We start from the raw sequence: 17,578 nt of genomic DNA, 5'->3' as shown, positions 1-17,578 counted from the left end.
GGGTGGTAAAGAGGGACAGCTGTCCTACAGAGTTTGTATACAGTTACTCTAATCACCTATAATAGTCATTGCTTTACGAAATAAGAAAGTGGCTGGCTGGGTCAAATAGTATTCTATGAGGGGATAAGAAATAATGGTGCATGGGAAATCTATTTTTGAGACCACGGCCACAAAACAGAAGCGTAAACCCTCAGCTGTCTCCTCACCAAAAGCATTGAGATACTTTTCTTTTTCCAGTCCATAGAACTGAATACTTCTGTGACAAAGAGGGTGTTGGAGCTATGTTTTTAGAAAAGTGTTTACATATATGCAGCTCTGGCCTCTCAGGAAGGGACTTTCTGTGTCGGGGAGAGAAGTTTGGGAGAAGGCCAATGAAACTGCATGTGGGGGAAGAAACAGGTATAACCAGGTGAGAATCTATACTTTAAAACAAAGGACCCCAAAAACGGCAGGTCCCAAGTGAACTGTATTAGTTTGAGCTAACACACCTTGAAGGTGACAGGTGCTGCCCCTGTATTCTTGCATTCTCTCACTCATCCCCATTACAAGGCATTGAATACTGAGGCGTTAGGTTAAGCAACTTGACTGGGGATGCCCAGCTAGTAAGTTAAAGAGGCCAGATTTGAACCTAGCTGCATGTACTACAGTATAAAACCCCTCTCCTGGACCAGCCACATTAAGACATCTTTCAGGAAAATTAGCTCTCACCCTTGCCCATCTCATCCTGCAGGGAGGGAACTTCTGTTGCACACTCAGTCTGGGAGGACGCTGCTGGTGACTTACTAGGGGAAGGCCTTCCTTTTCGCCCCCAGACGGAGCTCCAGGCGGTGCCCCTGATGACAGCTGCCCTTCAAATGGTTACACACTCAGCTACTGATAAGGGTTCAAATAAAGTTAAGGATGCGTTATTGGCCCAGTTACTGCTCTAGTATCTAAGTAATGCTCTCTCGTCAGTTAATCGCTCCTTGTATTCCTTGGAAGTGGGCAGTGTTACAAAGTGAATTTTTATTCACTCAGAAAACAGGCTCTAAACACGGCTGACACCTGCCCCACCAACTGCATGGCAAGAGCTTTGCCTCCCCGACACGCCCTCCTCCTCCTTCCTTCCCTACCTTCAGGTGACCCTTAGGATGGAGAGTCAGGTAGGTACCTGCCGTCCCCTCCTACCGCCGCCAGCTTACGGCCGGAACCCAAGCTCGCGCCCAGTACCCCACCCCCCGGACCCCCACTCGAGTGTGAGCGCCCGGGTGTGCGAGCAGCAGACTCACGCGCAGCCGCTTGTTGCTCCCGCTGCCGCGACGTGGGTAAGTGAAAATGAAATTGACTTTTCTGAGAAATGATGAAAGCGGCGGTGCCTGCCAATGAACAGCGGCGGCGAACTTCCGCACCTCCAGGCCGGGCAGCTCGCGCCCTCCCTCCGCCTCCACCTCCCAGTTGCACAAGCTTGAAACAAACACTGGGGAGGAAGGGCGGAGGGAGGAGGGCGGAGGGGGGAGCGAGCGAGGGACGGAGGGAGGGAGGGAGCGAGGCACCGGGAGGGCGGGGGGTGGGGGGATTTCCAGCCTCAGCGCTTCGCAGTTTCCTCTCCTTGTTTTGCTTTCGATCTGGACTGTTCTCAGGCAAGCCGGGGAGTAACTTTTAGTTTTGTTCCTGCGATTATTCAACTGACGGGCTTTCATTTCCATTTCACACATCCTAGCAACACTTAAGCCTTGCGGAATTGTATTGATAGCGTGAAAAAGCACACTGAGAGGTAACATTTTTCAAATAATAGTTGTGACTGTGCGTGTGTGTTTTTCTCGAGGGCATGTTTATGAGGACTGGAGGGGATATGTGTGTGCGCGCGTCCTGATGGTTTGACACGATGTTTTGCAGACGGAAAATGCTGAGGTTCATAAATATTAATACTGATTTTTGGAGGAACAGTCGGCGCTGTTATGGATCATCTGATTTTAGGGGAAGCAGGTTCTGCTGCTGTTGCTGCTGCTACTGGGGCTGCTGAGGCTGCGAGGAGGAGGAGGAGGAGGTTGGTGGAGGTTTAATTTCACTTTTGGATTTGCAGATGCGGAGAGGTGGCTCCATGGACACAGACCTGCTCTGTGTGATTCTGCGCCCCAGGTGGTGTGGGGGGGGTGCAGGTCCGCTGGAGTCGGGCCTCCTTTTCAAACAAAATTCTCGCGTGCATGTGTGTGCGTGTGTATGTTTACGGAGGCCGTCGCCACTAGGTCCGAAGGAGGGGAGCGGGTCCTTCTCCTTGCCCGCTGGCGGTGCCTCTCTCCAGGCAGCCTCTGGCGTAAATAGGCAGGAACCCGCAGTCCACCCTCAGCCTGCGCCCCGCGCCCGGGCCGGGAGAGGCGCCTCCCGCCGCGGCCAGAGGAAACTTGATGGGGCACCCGGCGGCGGTCCCGGGGCTCGCCCGCCCGCCGGGCTCGGGGAAGAGTCGCGGGCGTCGGGTGCCAGCGGCCGGGGCCGGCGGGCGGGCTTGGAGCGGGGCTGCGCGCGGGGCCTGGCCGGCGCGCCCGGCTTCCTGGGGGCTGGGCCGCTGCCGCCACCGCCCGGGAGGCACGCCGCGTCCTCCTTCCCGCCGGCCAGCGCCCGGCCTGGCCCTGGGGCTTTGTCACTGCACTTGTCCCGGCGCGCGGGGGGCTCGGGCGGCGCGTCCCGGGAGGGCGCCGCGCCCAGGGGTCAGCGGCCCGGCCGCGGCCTAGCGCCGGGCGCCTCCGGGTCCCCGCGGGCGCCCCCGGGCCGTACTCGCGCGCTGGGCCTGACCCGCCTTGGCTACGGAGCGGGCGAGGTGGGGGCGGGGAGCCTCCGGGGACCGAGCGGCGCCCTGCTGGCAGGCCCGGGGCCGGCGTCCCCTGGGGGTCCCGGGGCGCCGGCGGCGGCGGGGTGGGGACGGGAGTGCCCGCCCCGCGCCCTCCGACCCCTCTCGGGGCGCCGAGTGGCATTCGCCCGCCGGCCGAACGTGGTTGGTGCAAAGCCGCGGCAGCCACTTCCTTTCCGCCTCGCGGGCCGGGCTCGCCCACCGAGCGATGCCAGTCGTGGCCGATCGTGGCGCCCGCCCGCTCGGGGCGCTACGGCCTGGAAGCCGACCCCGAGAAGGCTCGGGCTGCCTTTCCAAGTTCAGAGGGTTTCAGGATGCAGCTCATCCCCCTCCTGGGACGCGCCGGCATCTCTGTTTGGGCCCCAGGTGTGGCTGCGTGGGCCGCCCTCACCCCCTTACCCCTTTAGAGGGGGAGAAGCGGAAAGGAGGCTGGCAGCCCGAGCCGGGCGCAGAAACAGCCTTCCGGGCACCAGGCGAGGCGCAGAGGTCAGTCGGTGTAGGCAGGACCGCTGGTCATCGCTGTGAATGTGACCCCCTGGCACTAGCAGTCGAGGTTGCCACATGCGAGCGGCGTGGCTTTCAGTCGTTTTTGCCCCCAGAGTATAGCGTTTGGAACTTGGGGACATTTTACCTGCTCCCTCCCTCTTCAGCCTCCTCCCTGCAGTGTGGGCAACGGGTAGTGCGCCCTGTCCTTGGTTAAGAAAACGCAGAAGCTTCCTACTTGAGGAAAAGTGCTGGCATTTGCCTTCTGCCCCCGGCCTCCCAGTTGCTGTGACTCGGCCTGCTTTTGATGAATGGCGAGGGAGGGTGAAGGATAGTTACATTTCCTGTTGTGGATTTTCAGGAATCACCAAGGTTGCTGTCAAGCCTGCATTCATTTATTAGTTTCAGACCGACTGCAGATAACATTGGGATTTAGCAGCCTGCGCGTTTTGGTGCTTAGGGGCAGGTGCAGACAGGGGCCTGGTGACAGACCGAATGGGAAAGGTGGATGGTCTTGATGTTAGGCAGATGCACGCTCCTTGTCACGACTTGTAGGGGGACCCCAGTTTAACTTGATGCACACAGATTCAGGATTTTCTAGTTTTCTCACCCGCCCCCCCCATCAGAGTGAAATCCTGGAAAAACTTGTGTTTTCTAAGGAAAGTTCAGCAGATGGAATATTTAGGACTTAACCTGGTAATTTTAAGGGGTAACCTTGAAAAATCTATTGATCGATGGGGCAGAGTCCAGAATTTCACTGTAATTAGTGAATGATTATAATTTATAACTTAGCCTGTTGTGTAAGAAGTTAGATTCTGGCCTCTTAGATCCGGGTTCTTGTCTGTTATGATTCGTAACTGATTCTTAATATTAAACATTTACATACTTTATTCTCAATGAGTCGGGGTTTTTTTTTTTCTTTTGACCTTCAAAAGTTAGAGATAACTCTGCATATTTCAGACTTACTTACCTGTAAAAATGTCATCCTAATCGAAAGTAAGCATTTGTGGTTAAATTGGAAGCCAATTATGGCAAACAAAAGTCCTGATAGCTCAGTGAACCATGACCCAACTTTTCTCTTCCTTTACTTTCCCGCTTTATTAGGCAAATGTTCAGTATACCAAAGCTAGTTAAACACGTTTAAACCCAGTAGTGGAAAATTTGAAACTTTGCATGTTTAACATTTGTATGTTTGACATGCATCGATTTTCTCTTGTTTCCAAGGACACTGTACTTTTATTCTTAGTATTATGGCATATAAGCTTCCTTGTTTTTAGAGCATTTTTACACAGTTTCCTTTTGATAGAGAACAGACCACTGAACTCTAAATGGGGTATCTGGGACATGGTTCTATTATGTTCTTTATACCAAAAAAGGCTTAAAGCAGATAAGGGAGTTTATTCATTTAATAACTATTCCTAGAACATTCACTATGCCCCAGACACAGTGCTACGTTCTGTGGGTTCAACTGGGAGCAGGAAGACAATTTCTTTACCCTCTGGGGAGATTGCATTCTAGTTGGTGAGCTGACAATACCCAGCTAAAAAATAAAGACAGTAATTACCTTTAGGGGTGAGTGCTATGGAAGGTGATAATAATACTTAACTGTATATCTGATAGGGTTGCTTTTGGGAACAAATGAGATACTGTTATGAAAGAAGGTTGCATAAGTTATAGCAATCTACAAATGTGTAAGGCATTCACTTTCAGAATTTTATCAGATTATTCTTAACTTGAAAAGCCAGGGAATCATGACTGTGGATTAAGCACTGACTTTCTCTTATAGAATTTTCAGCAAGAAGGGATTTTACTTGTTCTGAGAGAAAATAATAATGGTAAGAAATTAAACACAGCATAACTATTTTATGTAAAGCATTAAAGTATTTAACAGTGACATATGATATTGTCAGTGAGTTTTTTTTCTGTCAGAAGAGAAGATAGATGGTGTCCATGGAGACCAAATGATATGGAAATAAAAATGATTGGACCAATGTATTTTCCCTCTTCATATCAAGAAAAAACCTTCCCAAGCTCACTTTGCTGTAGTCTGAATTTTCTTCATCATTGCTGAAGACTCTTCATTATCTGTTATTAATTGTATGCCCTTAACTGATTTTAGTTTTTGCTGTAATATCTTTAAAGGGACTCAGTGAACTTGCGTTTATTGAATGCTTACTATGTACCTAACACTATATATGTGAAAATGATATGTGACAGCATATGTGAAAATAAATATAATAGGTAGTATATATTTACAAGAGATATAAAATACATAAAGTGGTATATAAAAATAACATAAATTGCTGTGAAATAGTTATTGTTAACAATAAAATCAGTTCTTCTTTTGGTCTGTATGGGACCCCTTCTCACACAGGGGTAGGAAGTTAGGGCTTTCTGTCCCTGTTGGCCCCATTCGTGCCCTACTTTTGGCCTGAGTCTGATCAGTATTTGGTTGTAATGTCTGCCCAAGGCAGGGTCAAGCAGTGGCCCTCACGGTGGAGGGGTGCTGGTGGGCCTGGGAGTGACGAGATTTGATTAAATGTTGATTTTTTTCAGCAAAGAATGGTAAGTTATCTATAGGGTCCAGATTTAAACCTGAAGTCAGTATTTTATATAAAATACCAAGAGAAATACACAGGCAGGAAGAGTCACGTCCACAGGCACCTGAGGCTGGGCTCTGACCTGTCCAGAGGACGCACAGTCACCAGCGTTTTGCCTTGAGAGAGCCTTTTAAAATGATTTCCCCTCTCCCCAGCTCCATCTTTTGACAGATGGTCTCTGAAACAGATTGTGTGTAGTTAGGAAGACTTCATATGCCCGTTTTTATTACTTAGAAACACGTTAGACTTGCAGCCAGAACTCCTGGTTGACTTGAGAGAGCCAGCATCAGCAAATCTAGTTGATCTAATTCCAGCCCAAAGTAGAGAAACTTGACGTTGTAGGCAACCTGGGCAGCCGTTTCTTAGATAAGCTGTTAGACCTATTGGGCCTTTTGAGGTTCTAAAACTAGTTACCACCTTCACACTCCCATCAGTAACTTTGAGTTCTACTGGGGATCCAGGGACCCCATGATATGAACCATTGCAGTAACTCAGGCGATTATTTTGTTCAATGAATGCAAACACTGAGTCCTTACTTCATTTATTTATTAAATATTTATTGACAGACAGCTATGTACAAGGCTCTGGGTAGTGGGAGGTGCATGAACTCAAGAGTCCAGAGGCCCAGAGTTGACCCAGCTCTTTCATTAACTCTCCAATCACTTCTCCTTTCTGGACCTTAGTTTTCACATCTATAAAATGGGGTTGCATGGTTCTGTCATCTTCGAGGGACGGGACTTATGTGTGTATCAGAATCATGGAGAGGAGGGGGCTTTTAGAAACCACACAGAACCTTCAGACTTGAGACCGTCTGCAGCCCCCTCTTCTCTTTGTCTCTCCCCCGACCCCGTAGTAAGCCTCTCACGTTCACCAGTGTATCCTGGATCCCTGTCACTCAGGTATGTGGGCCAGAGCAAAGGCAGAGAACCACTGAGTCAAGGATCTCTTCCCAGGGCCAAACCTTTTCATTGTTTCATTGAGGCCAGGCTATGCAGGAAAACAAGCAGATGGAACTTGTTCTCCACCTTTTAGGCAGTGCTTTGAATAGGGAATCTGTGGTCCCTCCCTGTTGGCTCTGCCCATGTTGACCTTGCTTGTCATACAAAAATGGGATTCGCGGTACAGTTGTGATACTTTGAATTTTCCATTCTGAACAAGCAAGAAGGACTTTGTTTCACGAGTGTGTCGCTCTCTAGGAAGGCCCCAGAGTCATGGGTTTGTTTTTTGTTTGTTTCTGTTTTGGCTTATAGTCCCCTTTTATCAATTTAGTATTCAGCTTCGATAAGCAAGAAAGAACAAGAGGCAAAGCAAAAAATGTCTCCGTATGTCCCGTGCCCTGTGTGCATGCCTTGTAGCCCCATGTTTACGAGAAACAGAAGGCTGTGCTGTTCTTTCTGGTGATGGGTTCTAAGCATTTTTATATCAAGGGCAAGACCAATTTAGTTCAACAAAATATCTTACTTCAGGGTTTTGTGTGATAAAAGCCTATCCAGTTTTTTTTTTTCACGTCTTTATTGGAGTATAATTGCTTTAAAATGTTGTGTTAGTTTCTGCTGTACAACAAAGTGAATCAGCTATATGTATACATATATCCCCCTATCCCCTCCCTCTTGAGACTCCCTCCCACCCTCCCTATCCCACCCCTCTAGGTGGTCACAAAGCACCGAGCTGATCTCCCTATGCTATGCGGCTGCTTCCCACTAGCCATCTATTTTACATTTGGTAGTGTATATATGTCCATGCCACTCTCTCACTTCGTCCCAGTTTCCCTTTCCTCCCCTGTGTCCTCAAGTCTGTTCTCTACGTCTGCGTCTTTATTCCTGCCCTGCCACTAGGTTAATCGGTACCATTTTTTAGATTCCATATATATGCGTTAGCATATGGTATTGGTTTTTCTCTTTCTGACTTACTTCCCTCTGTATGACAGACTCTAGATCCATCCACCTCACTACAGATAACTCAATTTTGTTTATCTTCATGGCTGAGTAATATTCCATTGTATATATGTGCCACATCTCCTTTATCCATTCATCTGTCGATGGACATTTAGGTTGCTGCCATGTCCTGGCTATTGTAAATAGAGCTGCAGTGAACATTGTGGTGCATGGGTCTTTTTGAATTATGGTTTTCTCAGGGTATATGCCCAGTAGTGGGATTGCTGGGTCGTATGGTAGCTCTAATTTTAGTGTTTTAAGGAACCTCCATGCTGTTCTCCATAGTGGCTGTATCAGTTTACATTCCCACCAACAGTGCAGGAGGGTTCCCTTTTCTCCACACCCTCTCCAGCATTTATTGTTTGTAGATTTTCTGATGATGCCCATTCTGACTGGTGTGAGGTGATACCTCATTGTAGTTTTGATTTGCATTTCTCTAATGATTAGTGATGTTGAGCATCTTTTCATGTGTTTGTTGGCAATCTGTATGTCTTTGGAGAAATGTCTATTTAGGTCTTCTGCCCATTTGATTAAACATTTTTGAGAGTTAACTACTTGCTCTGTCATTTTCATAAATAATTTCTTTTCCAGCATCCTTAGCAGTCTGTTGCTATCTGTGTAAGAGCATTTGATACTCACACACCTAATGTGATCAAAGAAAAGATGAGCTTCCTATTTAATTTGTTCTTTTTGAGCTTATGGATGTCAGGTTTTTGTAGGAACCAAAGAAATACCTTCTAGATAGAAGACACTGTCCTGGCCCCATAAGCTTAGAATCCAACTGATTTTCCCATCTCATGAGGTTGACATTTTGAGTGAGAAGAAAGTGCGTACAAATAACTTTGTTTCAAGTAATATCTATCATGTTATTTTTGAAGAGAGCTTTTCCTGTTCTCCTTACCCTACAATTATTGAAGATGATGAGAAAAGTTACAGTGGTGGACCAGAGTGTCCTGGCACGTGGTTAAGATGTTAGTGGGTGTGTGGGGTGGTGGAATATGAGTGGGGAGGGTGTTGGAAGGTGACAGTTGGGAGAATGAGGTGATGAAAAAAGAGACTAAGGTGGAGAGTAGAATAATGCCTCCTGAATTCTTGAATGGGGGACAGGAGGGAGTCAGGCAGGTAGACCCTGTGTCTGCCACAAATGTCATTGAAGGCGTCTTGAGGTAGAGGGGACAGATTGCTAGTTAACTGGTAGTGACTGCAGGACAAGTTGAAATGAAATGCCGGAGGACCCTCCATTTCTGACTTTGAAGTTTGGCCTTTTTATCTGGGGGGGGGTGCACTTAATGTCTTAAAAATTTTGAACTCTCTGCTCCCGTAATTCCACTTCTAGGAACCTACATATGTGAGGTAACAAGAGGTGGAGTGAAGATTTATGTACAAGGATGTTTAACTGGTAGCTTCTGTAATAGTGAAAACTCGGAAACACCCTAAACACCCAACAGGAGGAGCACGTTTAAATGAGTTATGGCACAATCCACGCACTGAGTATAGAGAGCCGATGAAATTCATGTTTTTGTATTTAATGATGGGAAGATGTTTGTGGAATATGCTGAGTGGAGAAGAAGAGGATATTCAGTTGTGACCCTAATTTTATCTTTAAAACGTGTGTGTGTATCTGTATACACATCATTAAGAAAAAACTGGGAGGAAGCATTTCGATGGTGCGATTATGGATGTTTGGCTCTTTTTTCCCCCTTGAAACACTTGTATTTTCCAAATTTAATACAACAACACAGTTACTTTTATAACCAGAAAAATATTCTCAAGACAGCTCTGCAGTGTGCCCTCTGACCTCACGTCTGGTAAACATAGGCGGAGGACAAGTAAGTTGGATGTTGCTAAGGAGGATGTTGGCGTGAACTTGGCCCTTCCTGGGCCCCTTGTGCCTTGATGTGCAGAGCCAGGCTCTAGAATCAGGGCCTTCCCAGCCAGTGCTGAGAGATGCCCTTGTCCCCATTCATCTGTTACTCCTTGAAGACACTGAGATTGATGGCTCCGTGGTGAGGTTGGGACACACTGTTTTCTGAAGAGCTGTGGAGGGTCTGAGATGTTACCCCACTTCACAGATATGTCTTCTATGTATGTGAATACTGCAGAGGCCCCAGACATGGGGGTTGGAGGAAAGAGTTCTTTATGGAGCTCTACAACCAGGTCAGTGGCCAGAGAGATGTTGCAGTGTTGGCCCCCCATACCTAGTCCCTGAAGTGATAAGTGATGCCATGGAATCTGATGGAATGTGGGTGTGGTACGGTTAGAGCAACCATCCCCCTTCTCTGCCAAAGGAGGGGGCACGGGGAGGAGGGGGGGAGAGAGAGAGAGAGAGAGAGCGCGAGAGGGAGAGAGCGAGAGAGAGAGAGCAAGAGCGCACAAGCAAGCGCGTGCCTTTGCTCCTTTGAGCCAGCGAGGAAAGGATCCAGGGTTTCCATCCTAACCTTTTGGAAGGTCTGGGCTAAGGTCTGGGCTTCTTCCCTTTTGAAATGTACATGCTTAGAGACATAGGTCTTCCTGGGACCCTGCAAACTTAACCCAGGGACCTAGTCAAGGCTGTAACCATTTGACCCTCTTGTGGAGATAAGAGAAGTTTGATTATCCTTCTGGATCAGAGCAATTTAGACAAATGGCTACAGATCCAATTCTCATGGTAGGTGAAGAGTAAAATGTTTCTAGGGGAAGTGAATGCAAACATTCACTATCTTTCATTCACTATCTTTATGTTGTGTTCATTCCTGTGTCTCAGGTGGCTCAACTGTTTTACAGGAGCACCGAGGAATCCAGGGAAGTTTTATTTTCCCCACACAGCAACCTTTACAAGTCCCCACGGGAGAATGACTTCGTGTGACTCAATCAGAGTGTGACTTCTGAGTTTCCATAACTGAAGAAGCTTCCAAATCCTGAATTTGTGTCTGAAAAAAAATTTAGAATAGTTTTGATCCCTTTATAGATCCGGGAGACGTTTTTTTGCATTTGTTATGAAACTAGGGCTGGGCGTAACCGTAAGGACTTCAGAGGCAGAATGCCAAAGCGCAGCGGAGAAAAATGAGTATTGATTAGGACCGCACTGTCCAATACAAACAGAATGTGAGCCACAGGTATAATTTTTAATTTTCTAGTAGCCACGTTAGAAAAGTAAAAACAAGTAGGTGAAGTTAATTTTAATACCATTTTATTTAGCCCAGTGTGTCCAAAATATTATCATTTCAACATAAAACGGATGTAAAAGTATTAATGAGATTATTTACGTTCTTTTTTTCATACTGAATCTGCCAAATCCAATGTATCTTTTACACCTTCAACACATCTTAATTCAGTCTGGTCACATTTCAAGTGTGCAGTAGTCATGTGGCTGGTGGCTACCATATTGGATGGTGCAGGGTTAGGAAATGAAGCGAGGTGTGAAGAGAGATACAGAGAAACATTGTAATACAAGGCTAAACCTAAAAAACCCAGAGGAAAGCAGAGGTGGGTCGTTTGGTTATAACTGCATCTCACTGTGCCTCCCCCAACAAACCTTACCTGATCTCATCAGCTTAAAATAATAAGCTGCTCTGAATCTCTTCAGAAGCAACACACTGTGTGCGCCATTCCTTTGGCGATTAGTCACAAACATCTTGAATCTTTTCCACCCTTTGAACTGTTGTGAAAAATGTCGATTCCTTGGATTTTCCCGTTTGCAACACCTCCACGGGCAGGTTATCTGAGAGCTGGGATTGTGTCGTATTTCCTTGCATTCTCCACTAGTGCTTGATACACAGTAAGCACTAGATAAATATTTGTTGATTTGATTTTCAGCCCTAAAGCAGAGGTTAGCTTCAAAGGCTGAATTCCAGCTTGGGACCTATGGCCTAGATCTCCTTTGTGTTAGAAACCTAATGGTATATGTATTGAGCACATAAACATTGGGATTTGTCACTTTGCAATAGGCGTTCAACATCTAGAAGGTGAAAAAATTGTTCGGTTTTCTCCTTTTTACCGAGGGCTTAACAAAAGTCTTATCAGTCTATTCCTTTGACATTTATGTCCCAATGCTGATAGTAATACCTTCCTGTACATGTAAATAAGCTGTATTTGCTGATAAACCCAAGGTATACATTTGGGAGCTGCTACTTTCTTGGTGGGTTAGTTATTAACAATAACTTCGTTATTAACAAACACTCAGCCCGTAACTTATGTGCAGGGAAGTTCTTTTGAAATCAAGCACCGGTATCTTACAGTTGCCTTCATCTGTTCCCTTTGACTGTAATTGTTGGGGAGAAGCAACAGACTTATCCACAGAGCCCAGGCAATTTATTTTTACCGAAGCCTACCTAAGAACTGCTTAGGTAGCTTTTCTCTGTGAGATTAAATACGACCTTCACTGAATCATGTTAGCAGGGCCAGCAGCTAGAAAAATAAAAGACTAAACCAAACCTTCAGCAAAGAAATTCCCAGCTGCTCAGCAGGTCAGAGCTTTCGTGATTGCTTTCTTCCAATGAAAACACTGTAGATTAGTTTTAAGTGAATTCTAGTAGGTTTGGGGATTTGCAACTGACAGAAGAACAGGAAAGTGTAATCTCACTTTAAAATCGTAATCCTGAAGGTAAACCTTTATTGACTCTTTGTGGGGATGTTGGGATTTTGTTTATATGGGAAAACTTAACTCATGTGCACTGTTGAGCTGACCTGGAAAGTTAAGGTCCTCAGGGATGAGGGACAGAGAAGTGAGACAAGAAGCCGGTGCCCCCAGAGGATGCCCTGGGCACGTGGGGTGCTCTAGGTGGCTCCGAGCACCGACCCAGATGGTCCCCTTTCTTCTATCCGTTACAAAAGCGAAGTCCAAAGGCCCCAGGAGGGAATGTGGATGAACTGCTATTTCCACTTTGGGGTGTGGCTCTGCTGGTGATTCAGGAAGTTGGGGTGAGTTTAAAATATTATAGGAGAGGATTTATTTATTTGCCTCTCTTACAGGTGCTTTGAATGCATCAAGGTTTTTTTTTTTTTTTTTTTGCTTTTTGCTTTTTTTTTTTTCAAAGTCAGGGTGCAGTTTGGGCTGCAGTCTGGGCCCTGAAAGGAAACAGTGGACAACTCTGATCATTCATCCAGTCGTCGCTTACTTAACAGGTGTGTACTCATCTCCATGTGGAGGGAGTAGGTCTAAAAAGGTGGCGAAGTCCTCAGCTTGGAATTGAGTGAGCTCGGTAGATGATCTGTGCTCCCTGCAGTGAGGGGCCTTCGTCTGGGTGGCTGAGACCTCAGTTCCAGCAGTGATTTTTGGTGTCTGAGCATCCCTTTTAGAGGCCTTCTTCCACCCATCAGTGGGCCACAGGGGGTTGTCTCAGATTGTAGGGGAGGTGACAGTGCTAACATGGCACGTTCTTGGGCCAACTGTGTACATTTTATTTTCTAAAGGACAGAGTCTTCGTAAATCATATAATAGGCATAAAACAGCATCTTGTTTTGTTGTTCTGTCTGTTTCTCTACCGTTTTCTCCCCCTCTCAGTTTGGCACGTTGAATTCAGCTGGCTGCCTGTTGTCTGGTGTCTTTTGTCACGAAGTGGCTGAGTCTCTATAGTTATCTCCACTTTCTGCTTCCCTTTCCCTGAGGGGAGATGGTAACTGGCAGTACTGCTGATAACAGACGGCTCTGAAGCCCTCCCTGGAGGTTTGTGCTGGGAGAACCTCTCCCTTCACATACCATCCGGGAGAGGCTTTTCCCTCACACGGCTTGAGATGGCATCGCCATGAAGGGGAAATTGGCCCTTATTTAATTTTGAAAATCTGTCCTCTCTCTCCCTCTGTCTCCCTCTCTCTCTGTGTGTGTCTGGAGCGGAGGGGTCAGTAAGTTACCTTCAAGTTACCTGGAAGTAAAGAGTGATTTGTCCACGGTAGGACTCAAAGAAACAGTGACAGCAAGTAGTGAATTCATAAATGCGTGTTTGTCATTCTTTTTTTTATTATTATGGTAAAAGTTACCTAACAGAAAATTTGCTTTTATAATCACCTTTAAGTATCAAGTCCAGTGGCAACAAATTCATTTACAGTGTTTGCAGCTGTCACCACTACACTTCTCTAGAACTTTTTTTCATCATCTCAAACAGAAACTCTGTACCCATTAAACAAGAGCCCCACCGCCGAGGCTTCCCTGGTGGCGCAGTGCTTGAGAGTCTGCCTGCCGATGCACGGGATGCGGGTTCGTGTCCCGGTCCGGGAGGATCCCACATGCCGCGAAGCGGCTGGGCCTGTGAGCCATGGCCGCTGAGCCTGCGCGTCCGGAGCCTGTGCTCCGCAGCGGGAGAAGCCACAACAGTGAGAGGCCCGCGTACTGCAAAAAAAGAACCCCACCTCCCTCTGCCTGGGCAAGCACCGTTCTACTGTCTGTCTCTGTGAACGTGACTCCTCTAGGTGCTTCATGTAAGTGGCATCAGACAATATTTGTCCTTTTGTGTCTGGCTCATTGCACTTAGCAGAATGTTTTCCAGGTTCATCCATGTGGGAGCATGTGTCAGAATGTCCTTCCTTTTAAAGACTGATTCATATTCCTACATTTTGTTTCTCCATTCATCTGTTGATGGGCACTTGGCTGGTCATTACCACTGGCTATTGTGAACCTTGCCGGTTTGAATACTGCTGTAAAAGTATCTGTTTTGAGTCCCTGCTTTCAGTTCTTTCAATCCAGTGGATCATACGGCAATTCTAGGTTTAACCTTCTGAGAAACCATTCTCCACAGAGGCTGCACCATTTTACATTCCCATCAATAATGCACAAAGGTTTCAATTTCTCCATATCCTTGCCAAAAATTCTTTAATTTTTTTTTGGGGGGGTAATAGCCATCCTAATTGGAGTGTGGTGGTCTCTCATTGTGGTTTTGATTTGCATTTCCCTAATGGCTGATGATGTTGAGCATCTTTCCATGTGCTTCTTGGCCATCTGTGTATCTCTTTGGAGAAATGTTTATTCCAGTTCTTTGCGCGTTTTTTTAACATCTTTATTGGAGTATAATTGCTTTACATTGTTATGTTAGTTGCTGCTGTATAACGAAGTGAATCAGCTATACATATATCCTCATATCCCCTCCCTCTTGCGTCTCCCTGTCACCCTCTCTATACCCATTTTTGAATTGGTTATTTGTTTTTCTGTTGTCGTTGAGTTGTAGGATTGAGTCATTCTTTTTGTTGGTTCCAAAGTGACATACAAATATGGTCTGAAAACTCAAAAGATTCTCCATCCTTACTGTATGTGTAGCATGTGGCACAAAACCATTTTTCAAATTTTGAGATGTTACGGAGTTGATCAAGCACCTATAGAGGAATTAAATTATACTGAATTAAGCACATCAGAGTGGAGTGGAAAATGGGGAGTCAGCTAAAGGTACTTAACCTTCTCAGAGAGTACTAGAACTGGAAGTTTTCCTAGAGATTATAGTCTGTTCCTTCATTTTTACAGCTGGAGAAATCAAGCAACCTGCCCAGGGTCAGGTGGCTGGATTAAGTACTTAGTACATTTTGTTGAACTCTGTAGTAAACAGTTAATTTTTTTTTTCTGTTGTATTTTTGAATCCTAAAATTTCTGGTGAGGGGAAAAACATAGCAGTGCTTGAATATGGTAGTGAATTAATCGTAGCAGCCTCTCATATGGTACCTTCAATACTTGGGGCTCATCAAAAAGCCCTAGTATTGTGGTATTTCGGGATAAAAGTGAGTAAAAGTAGCCTCCCGATAACATTTGGGGGCTTGAGAATTTAAACATGATACATTCAGTAATGGTTCAATACTACTACTTGAGTAGATGTAAAAATATTGCTGTAATAACAGATCTCTTAGGAAAAATGAATAAAAGCATTTGTGTATTTATTGTGAATAATCAACAGAATGAGAAGCCATTTATTTGTCCTTATAAGAGCTATAATGGATGAAAAAATGCAGTGAAACATCAACTTTACAGTAGCAAATTAATTGTTGGTTTACTTTTATGCTCCGCTCAAAATTTTCACTTCACTCAATTCTTTTGAGAAGTTGGCCTTTATTGCATAAGGTAGCCTGACAAGCTAACATACAGATTATAACTAGGAGTCAGTTGTAAATAATTGGGAAGCAGATAGATAACTGCAAAAATTTGTATTAAATTTATATTCCCTTCAGGCTTGGGGCCAAAGCTTTTATTTTATTTTTTAAAATAAATTTATTTATTTTTGGCTGCGTTGGGTCTTCGTTGCTGCGCACGGGCTTTCTCTAGTTGCAGAGAGCCGGGGCTACTCTTTGTTGCCGTGCGTGGGCTTCTCATTGCGGTGGCTTCTCTTGTTGCGGAGCACAGGCTCTAGGCGCTTGGGCTTCAGTAGCTGTGGTGCAAGGGCTTAGTTGTTCCGTGGCAAGTGGGATCTTCCTGGACCAGGGATCGAACCCGTGTCCCCTGCATTGGTAGGTGGATTCCTAACCACTGTGCCACCAGGGAAGTCCCCCAAGGCTTTTAAAAAGTCTGTAAAATTAGCCTCAAGTAATATGAAAAGAAATGTGATGATGAAGTTAAGTTGAAGACTCCTTTCTGCAAACAAGTATTTTAAAATACAACTCTCAGAAGAGTTAATTCCTTCAAACAGATGTTTCTGGACTGCTGGTGTGACACCTGGTGCGTGGAGATGCAAACTAGACAATTTCATCTTCTCACAGAGCTTATCATTTACTTAGAGAGACAGGCAGGGACATCTATAGGGACAAAAAGAATGAAATATGTGCTTAATAGAAGCACAGCAGCAGAAGGCTACGGGAGGGAAGAGGAAGGAGCTCTATCTTTGGCCAGGGATGCGCTTCACCATGAACTCCCACCTGTGGTAGGAGGAGGGCAGGGTCAACTGGTGGCTCATGGGTGCTCAGGGCATCTTTGGTCGAAAGAGCAGTAAGAGCGAAACCATGAAAGGTTGGAGATTCCTTATGCTCTTGGAGGATGGAGAGTTCTCTGGTCTGATGGGAACAGGCAGGTCAAGGGAGTGTCAGGGACCGTTCCTGGTGGCCACGAAAAGTTCCTTTGGTGCATGTGTTCCTGTGTTTTCTAGCAAGCAAAGGCTTTATTCTGAGCATAGAGCAAGCTTTTGGGAGGAAGGGTTATTGAGGATTTGGAACATCTACCTCCCTTACATTTTAGAAGATGATACGTAATGACTCCTAGCAGCTGGATGTGGCAGAGCTGTGAACCTGCCACACTTAAGAGGAGCTACGAGAAGGTATAAGACTGACGCATGCATTTCATTCATAGACACATGGGCATTGCAGGAAGGACCAGACTGTGCTTTTGATAATAACCAGACCTGTCTTTGAGATGCTTTCATACGTTTGTAAGAGGAAGTGATACACAGGTACAAAAATATTTTTTGTACCCTCTTTTGTTTGTTTTGATTTAGTTTATAAAGAGAGGAAAGTTATTATGAATAGGTTTACAATACTTAAGTGAGGAGGAGATAGAGACGGCTGCCGTTAATACAGATGAGAAACCCAAGTTAGAGGACCAAGACGACGGCCAGGTGCCCCCAAACAACAGCTTCGCACAGCGGAAGTGTTTAGGACAAGGCATCCCCGTGGCTCTGAGAGTGACTGGATCTGCTGTCATCTCAGCAGTGAGACTGCCAGTTGCGGTAGGACATGCGGTGTGCTTGGCCATGTTGTCTGAGAGACACCGTGGAAGACCCTGGAAGGGCTGGCTTATGGAACCTTAGAGTCGAGCCTCAACTACAGGGACTTAGGAAGCCTGGAGGGAGCTGGGAGTA

At 46.0% G+C, this 17,578-nt stretch overlaps 2 protein-coding genes across 35 annotated transcripts in view; one reads left to right on the top strand and one right to left on the bottom strand.

Moving 5' to 3' along the window:
* Positions 1-1,429, bottom strand: part of LOC111173397 (uncharacterized) — a 32,795-nt gene extending 31,366 nt beyond the window's left edge. For 31 of the 33 annotated variants that reach the window (XR_016391144.1, XR_016391146.1, XR_016391140.1 and 28 more), the window contains exon 1: positions 1,113-1,262. The gene's annotated coding sequence lies outside the window, so the exon portion shown is untranslated. The other 2 variants (XR_016391121.1, XR_016391120.1) reach the window with 2 other exon arrangements.
* Positions 1,430-1,588: 159 nt separating this feature from the next.
* Positions 1,589-17,578, top strand: part of IRF2 (interferon regulatory factor 2) — an 85,387-nt gene continuing 69,397 nt past the window's right edge. Inside the window, exons 1-2 of one of the 2 annotated variants that reach the window (XM_022570939.3) lie at positions 1,589-1,753; positions 1,876-2,026. The gene's annotated coding sequence lies outside the window, so the exon portion shown is untranslated. The remainder of the gene's footprint in view (positions 1,754-1,875; positions 2,027-17,578) is intronic. The other variant, XM_022570938.2, reaches the window with a different exon arrangement.

The sequence above is a fragment of the Delphinapterus leucas genome, chromosome 21, assembly GCF_059928025.1.
Source record: "Delphinapterus leucas isolate spDelLeu-1000000601 "Yukka" chromosome 21, BTC_Dleu_Yukka2, whole genome shotgun sequence".
In the NCBI taxonomy this organism is placed as follows: Eukaryota; Metazoa; Chordata; class Mammalia; order Artiodactyla; family Monodontidae; genus Delphinapterus; species Delphinapterus leucas.
This window is presented reverse-complemented; position numbering and strand designations above follow the sequence as displayed.